Here is an 8,548-nt window from a genome sequence, read left to right as displayed (position 1 = left end):
CGCCTCGAGCGAGCCCCCCCTCCAACAACCCGCCCGCCCATTGGCCGGCCGCCGGGCCGCGAACCAATCACGCGTTCCCTTGCTCGCAGAGCGGGAGGTGGGGCCCGGCACGCGCGGACAGCGATCAATGGTAACCTGGCAACGCGGGACGCCGCTGCCGCCGGCCGCATTGTGCGGCGGGGCCGGCGCGCGGCTGTCTCGCGCCGCAGCAGAACCGCCGAGGGCGCCCTGCGCTCTGGGGACCCCGCCCCCTCCACGAGCGGCTCGCGCCCAGCTCGTGTGGCTGGCCCCGGTCCCCGGCTCCTCCTCCCTGCGGCCCCCCCCGCAACCCCTCCCCCGGGGCTGCCCCCTGCCGCTCCCTCCATTGCAACCCCCCCCTCCCCCGGGGCTGCCCCCCGCCGCTCCCTCCATTGCAACCCCCCCCCCTTCCCCGGGGCTGCCCCCCGCCGCTCCCTCCATTGCAACCCCCCCCTTCCCCGGGGCTGCCCCCTGCCGCTCCCTCCATTGCAACCCCCCCCTTCCCCGGGGCTGCCCCCTGCCGCTCCCTCCATTGCAACCCCCCCTCCCCCGGGGCTGCCCCCCGCCGCTCCCTCCATTGCAACCCCCCCCTTCCCCGGGGCTGCCCCCCGCCGCTCCCTCCATTGCAACCCCCCCCCTTCCCCGGGGCTGCCCCCCGCCGCTCCCTCCATTGCAACCCCCCCCCTTCCCCGGGGCTGCCCCCCGCCGCTCCCTCCATTGCAATCCCCCCCAGCCCCACCCCGCAGCTGCCCCCTGCCGCTCCCTCCATTGCAACCCCCCCCCCTTCCCCGGGGCTGCCCCCTGCCGCTCCCTCCATTGCAACCCCCCCCCTTCCCCGGGGCTGCAGCCCGCCGCTCCCTCCATTGCAACCCCCCCCCTTCCCCGGGGCTGCCCCCCGCCGCTCCCTCCATTGCAACCCTCCCCCCTTCCCCGGGGCTGCCCCCCGCCGCTCCCTCCATTGCAACCCTCCCCCCTTCCCCGGGGCTGCCCCCCGCCGCTCCCTCCATTGCAACCCCCCCCCTTCCCCGGGGCTGCCCCCCGCCGCACCCTCCATTGCAACCCCCCCCCTTTCCCCGGGGCTGCCCCCTGCCACTCCCTCCATTGCAACCCCCCGCCCCGCAGCTGCCCCCTGCCGCTCCCTCCATTGCAATCCCCGCCCCGCCCCGCCCCGCCCCGCAGCTGCCCCCTGCCGCTCCCTCCATTGCAACCCCGCTCCACCCCGGGGCTGCCCCCTGCCGCTCCTTCCATTGCAACTCCCCTTTCTCGGGACTGTCCTCTCCCTGCTGCTCCCCCCACTGCAACTCTCCCCCCTCGGCAATGGCCCCTGCCACTCCCCACACTACAAACCCCCTTCCATGGGACTGCCTCCTCCCTGCCGCTCCCCCCACTGCAACCCCCCCCCCTCTCTGGGGCTCTCCACTGCCACTCCCCACATGCAACCCCCCTTCCCCGGGGCTGCTGCCCCGATTGCAAACCTGCCTCCGCAGGGCTGCCCCTTGCCGTTCCCCCCACAGCAGACCCCTCCTCTCTGGGGCCGTCCTCTGCTGCGCCCCTCCCCCGCAACCCGCCCTCCCCAGGGCTGCCCCCTCCATTGCAAACCCCCTTCCTCGGGGCTGTCCCCTGCCACTCCCCCCATTCCAACTCCCCCCACGGCTGCTCCCTGCCGCTCCCCCCACTGCACCCCCCCTCCTTGGCACTGCCCCCTGCCACTCCCCCCCACTGCCAAACCCCCTTCCCAGGGCTATTCCCTGTCTCTCCCTCCACTGCAACCCTCCCTCCCTCAGGCCGCTCCCTGCTGCTCCCCCGATTGCAAACCCGCCTCCCTGGAACTGCCCCTTGCCGCTCCCCCCATAGCAAACCCCCCTTTCCCTGGGGCCGCTCCCCTCATTGCAAACCCCTCTCCCCTGGGCTGCCCTCTGCCATTCCCCGCATGGCAACCCCCTTCCCCGGGGCTGCCCCCTGCCGCTCCCCCCACTGCAAACCCCCTTCCCCGGGGCTGCCCCCTGCCGCTCCCCCCACTGCAAACACCCCTCCCTGCCTGGGACTGTCCCCTGCCACTCCCCCCACTGCAAACTCCCCTCCTCGCTCGGGACCATCCCCTGCCGCTCCCCCCATTGAAAACTCCCCTCCTGAGGGCTGCCCCTGCCGCTCCCCCCATTGCAACCTCCCTCCCCTGTTAACACTGTGGGAGCTGCTCCCTGTGTCCCCCACATTTGCAAACCTACATTGCCCACTAATACTATATGGCTGCACCTAGCAGCTACCCCTCATTTCAACGGCAAGCCTCCCTCCATCTCCTTTGGCTACTCCCTGCAGCACCTCCATCTCCTTCCCCTTTCAAAGCTAACTCATCCAAGTGATCCCTTGTGACTGCTCCCTGCAAGTTCATCCCATTGCAGGCCCAGCCGGCCCCATCTCCTGCATTTCCCTCATACTTGTAAACTCAGCTCTCCCTTCCTTTCCTTCAGCTGCTCCTGGCAGTTCCACCCACTGCAAACCCAGGCACACCCAACTCAAATGGGTGCTCCCTCCAACACCCCTACTTGCACCCCATAATCTCCTGCAGTCAAAATTTAGCTGCCTGCAGATCACCCACTAGAAACCAACTCTGCACCCATCAATTACACTACTAAGGCTTCATCCTGCACTGCCATACCCTCCCCCACAGGTCCAGCCCAGACAACCAAAGCCTGTGTATAATCTACTGGGAGGGACAAATCCGTCTGCCCCAATTCCAGTCCCCCGGGACATGGCAGGGCAGGAAGGGCTGCGTCAGCACTTTTGTGTTCACATTCTGCCTAGGAGAGACTGAAGAAAGAGGGGAAGGGAGAGAAAACAAATCCAGTGGAAATATATATAGAAAATGGGGGGTTAGAAAATTAAAGAAAAACAGGCTGTTAAAAATGAGAAAGTGGGAAAGAAAAATTCTACTGAGGAAGTAAACACACTTCATATATCGCCTACAGAGCCATATATTTGAGCCAGTCCAGTTCTTGGGAAGGGTAATTCTATTCCTATAACATTGCACAGGCTTCCCCTTATCTAGAAACCCAACTGAACCTCCCTGGGAGAAACAACGGGGAACAAAAAGTTGTGCAAACGAGCTTGCTTTGCTGACTTCCCCTAAGAATCATTTAGCTTTGTTGGGTCCTGGCAATTCCAACCAAGTCCTTGACGCAGTGTAATTTCATGCCTGTTCCTTTGGATTATTCATTGGAAAAGGAGGTGGGCAGAGATTTGAAAGTCTGACTGAGATGTCAAACATCTCATTGGCAGCACATAGCAAAATCCTTCTTCCTGGAAGAAGAAAAGACTGGAAATCAGGAGTCTAGTTTCCTCCCTGGCTCTGTCACCGCCGGAGTATAATTCTTGTCAAACAGGACTGTTTGTAGGTGTCCAATCTGGGCCTGACTCTCAGAGGTGCTCAGCACCCACGACTCCAAATGAAGTCAATGCAAAGTAGGAGTGCTCAGCATCTGTGAAAATCAGGGCCCACCTGTCTCAAATTTGACACCCAAAATCACTGGTCGCTTTTCAGTATGTTGGCCGGTCTGCGTCAGCTACAAACTGAGGCTAATGATGCTTACACACTTCAGAAGGAATCTGTAAGCACGAATTCACTGTGGGCCTAATTCAAACGGGAAACACTCCCCCTGACTTCATGGGCTTGGACCAGACTCTGATGTTTGAAACGTGCTTTGAGATCCTCAGATGAAAAGCATTCTATACAGTAAGAGCAACATATTATACTACTCTAGGGAGATGGTTTAAAAATTCAGGTCCCCTGCAGATTCTCCTCTTGCACAAAGATCTTAGTAAAGATTTAACTAAAAAAACACATTAAAAAGCTTTAAAATAGCGAGGACAGATTTGGCACGATGGCCATCAAACCATTCCAGACTTGAAGGACCCCACACTTGCTTCTGGCCCTTCATTGAAATGAATGCAAAATAAGTGCAACTTGGCAGATTGGAATGCTGGAAAGTTTTCAGTTCTTGATTTTCCATTCAGCACTGCCAGGCCAACCAGACTGTTTCCCCTTCACTGATTTCCTTTTCTTACCAAATTATTTATCTCTGACTGGGGTTTCTTCCTAAACATCCCAGCTAACAATACTTTGCACTGATATAGCACTCATTATGTGAGGATTTCAAACTGCCTTACAAAGTTTCATTCAGCCACCCAAACCCTTTGTGAAGTATCTATCTATCTTAAGGGTTTTCTTTAGTGCTCAGCACCATCATATCATCATGTCTAGATGCCGTTTTATATATGGGGAAACTGAGGCATGAAGTGGTGGCACGTTTTGCCTGGGGGCACAGAGTGAGTCAGTGAGCAAATGAGACTGGAACCCAGGAGTCCCTAGCCTCTGTACCAACCACTAGACTGCACTGCTTCACCATACTGGCTTCTCACAGTCTCCCCTCTGCTGTTGAGTCAGAGGATACTATGCTTTAAGAATAAAAATCCCTACATCTATGCAGCACCTTTCACTGCAAAGAGCTTTAAAAACTAAGAACTTCATTCTGCAGCAGCTCTGCCTGTGGAACACCCATTGGCATAGTCAGTTTTTGTCATAGGTGTGTCATGGTCTGGCATGGTTCATGCCCGTGAGAGCCAACTTCACGGCAGACTATCGAAGAGCAGGGCACATACCCCACGCCGGTGGCATGTTCTATAATTAGATTTCACCGACCCAGTAACAAATGTGAATTCCTGGATCACTGTAGCAGTTTTACCATGGAGTCACAGACAGTCCCCTTGGTGCTCTCTAGTCTGCCTTGCCACTCAGGCAAGCGTGACTTAGTGATAGCTGGTTGCTATACACCAAAAATCCCAAAATATTCAGGTTGCTCCGAGTCCGAAGAAATCAGTCACTTACCCCAGATCAACTTGTACCTTAGATCTCACACCAAACACAATGCTCACAGCCAATCCTATAGTAAACTAACTAAGGATTTATTAACCAAGAAGAGATGAGAGACTTATTTACAGGTTAAAGCAGGCAACATACATGCACAAATGAGTTAGTCTGTGGTTCCAAAAAGTGATACAGATGCTGTAATCTGTCCACTGAATGTGTTTTAGTGCTAACCCAGGCCAAGCAGCATGGGGATCTCTTTGCTTATGTTTAGGGTTGCCAACCCTCCTGGATTGGCCAGGAGTCTCCTGGAATCGGCCTCAATCTCCCAGTTGCTATTGAAAGCAACCTGGGAGATTTTAATAGGCGAAAAGTCTGGTCAATGGTGCAGCAGGGCTAAGGCAGGCTCCCTACCTGCCCTGGCCCCATGCAGCTCTCGGAAGGGATTGGCATGTCTGGCTCCTAGATGTAGGGGCAGCCGGGGGTCTCTGCACGCTGCCCCGCCCTGAGAGCTGACTCCGCAGCTTGCATTGGCCAGGGACCACAGCCAATAGGAGCTGTGGTGGTGGTGCCTGCAGGCAGGGACAGCACACGGAGCCGCCTGGCTGCCCTGAGCCTAGGAGCCACGGGGACATGCCGCCGCTTCCAGGAGCTGCCTGAGGTAAGCCCCTCCCGCACCACAACCCAGCCCTAAGCCCCCTCCTGCACCCAAACTCTCTCCAGAGCCCACAACCCAAACCCTCTCCCACACAGCAACCCCTTGCCCCAGCCCTGACCCCCCACCCGCACCCAAACTCCCTCTGAGCCTACACCCCAAACTCCCTCCCACACCTCAACCCCCTGCCCCAGCCCTGAGCTCCCTCTCACATCCAAACTTTCTCCCAGAGCCCAAACCCTCTCCTGCACCCCAATCCTATGCCCCAGGCTCAGCCCAGAGCCCCCTCCCTGACTCCAAACCCCTTGGCCCCACCCCCCCAGCCCGCACCCCAACCCCCACCCCAGCCTGGTGAAAGTGAGTGAGGGTGGGGAAGAGCGAGCAACAGAGGGATAGGGGATGGAGTGAGCAGGGGCGGGGCCTCGGAGAAGGGGAGGGGCAGGGGCATGGCCTCAGGGAAGGGGTGGGGCAAGAGTGTTTGGCTTTGTGTGATTAGATAGTTGGCAGCCCTATTTATGTTTAGGAATCTTTGCCCCTCAGGCTCCAGCCAGCATAAAAGAGATTGAGTTTCTCCTTGTCAGGGATTTTTATCCCTTCCATTCCAGAGTCCAAATTGATGGGATAAACTCATGTATAGGTCTCTCCTTCCTGCAAGAAGTTAGGAATACAATCAACAGGGCCTCTCTCCTTTGATGCTACACAATACGGTAGAACCCGGTTTATCTGACCCTCCATTATCCGGCTCTCCATAACCGAACAACCAGCGCACATAGGTCCAGAAGCGGGTGATCTCTCCTGTGGCCACTAGCTGGCGCTGCAGCTTCGCACTTTCCCATTCTCCGGATTATCCGATCTGGCCCTGGTCCCAGTTAGATCAGATAAACAGGATTCTGCTGTACCTCCTTTGCCTTCATCTTGTACGCCGGACAAGCCCTTTACCTTAATTAATGTTTCTTTTCCCGTTTGGTGAGTTGCACAATTACAGAGGTTTACAATGCAAACACTCAGTATAACTTTACACATGAGCTGCAGAGGTTATAAGTGAGATCAATACATGTAGCATCCTACAAGCATTTTATAAAGTCTAAACACATCAATTTAACATCTAAAATCTATTTTGATAAGGGGTAACCCAAAGGTAAGCAAGACTGGTGTCCAGTTATGCATTTGACAGTGTTCAATGAGGCCTGGGGCCTTGGCATAAGTTGGCACCTGATCAGCTTGCATCACAATAGGAATTGTCAGATTGCATCAGACCCAAGGTCCATCTAGCCCAGTATCCTGTCTCTGACAGTGGCCAGCACCAGTTGCTTCAGAGTATGGTGCAAAAAACTTGCAGGAGCAGATGTGGGATAATCTACCCCATACATAGGTTCTCATTCTGATCTCCAATAGTTAGAGACTGGCATAAGCCCTGAAGCATAAAGTTTAAATATCCCTTCCAAAATTGTTATTGTCATTAATTATGATAGCTCTGGATGTTCTTGACATCCATGTAAATATCTTCCAATGGAGCTGCTACAGAACTGGTTCATACATATAGGGATCACGTCACCTGCTACTGAAATGCAGCCAGTTCTGGGGTGGAAGGCCAATACTGAAACAGACAACTAGCACACCTCAAGGAAGAAGGTGAAGTGGGCAGGAGGAGACTGGAAGGTGAACCGGGGGAAGCACGTTAGAGCTCGATAGAAGGATAATGACTTAAAATTCATCAAAATGAATAAACAAGTCTCTGGAGGCTAGAGGTCTAGCAGATGTTTAGAAGAAAGCTGCATAAAGAAACTTTTCAAATGCTGACAACCCATCAACTCTTGAGAAAAGTGCTGGAGGTCTATAATAGCCACAAATGTCAGGACTGCTGTTTTCTGTCCAATCTGTCAGATGACAGCAGTGCTCGCATCACACCATGTGGGGATGCTGGGTCATCAGATCTTAGTTGCAAGAAATAAGTCCTCATTTGGTAATAACTCACGCAAGGGATATGCTCCCTGAATTGATCTGAAGGCCTCTGCCTTCTCCTCTTGCCAGTCCTTCAAGATACCCTTCTGCCACAACGTCTGAAAGAAATCAGCCAATTAATGACCATTTGATTGACATTTGGGGATAGCTGGCCCTGACTTAATTTATAAACAGAGGGAGTTTGCCTGGGAGTTCGCTTAGGGGGAGTTTCCACAGAGTTTTTTTTTGTTTGTTTGTTTTTTTTGCCTTTCAGTCTTCTGTGAGCAGTAAATACAATGTCTGAAGAGGCTATTAGAAGGAAGATGCTATGGATAGTGAGCAATCAACTGTTGTGACTGGAACAGGATGTGCCATGTTTGTCTTTCTCCCAGAGGATAGAAGCGACTTCATCTGTACAAAGTACAAGCTGGTCTCCATATTCGAAGAGAAGGTTAAAGGACTAGAGACCCAAGTATCAACCCTGCGTTGCAACAGAGAAAATGAAGACTTTCTGGGTAGAAGTCAGCGTTTGGCGTTATACCAATAAAATAAAAACCAGCAGGATCTTATTAAAGGGAAAAAGGCAAAATACCACATTTATTGTGAATACAGAAAGAATCATAGTAAGCAGTTAGTTATAGCTATAACATTCCATTCAATCTCATATTTATTCACACATTCATTCATACAAACACACACACACAGGTTCTGCAAGGTTGTTATCATAGTTACCAGCCTTAGAGTTGCTCATGCCAAGCCACTGGCCAGGTGGCCTGGACATGAGGAGGGAGCAGGGCCTTGTCAGATGCTCATCTGATGCTCCTGGAAGTTGGTTTGCAGAATCAGACCCCAAAGTTCTCACTTTTTAGAGTCTATTTTTATAGGAATTTCTTCCTATGCCAGTCTATGGGAATTGCTTCATCATGCTGTTGCTGAATCAATCAGCAGATGGCACATTCCTGACGGCTCCGTGCTGCTAGATGTTATCTTGTTCTTTGCTCCTCCTGTTCTTGAGGCTGTTGGGTGGATTCCAGTCTGCCCTCTGGGGGTCCTCTGGTTATTTCCACTTGACG

This window comes from Natator depressus, chromosome 1, assembly GCF_965152275.1.
Source record: "Natator depressus isolate rNatDep1 chromosome 1, rNatDep2.hap1, whole genome shotgun sequence".
NCBI classification, from domain to species: Eukaryota; Metazoa; Chordata; order Testudines; family Cheloniidae; genus Natator; species Natator depressus.
Note: the sequence above shows the minus strand (reverse complement) of the source record.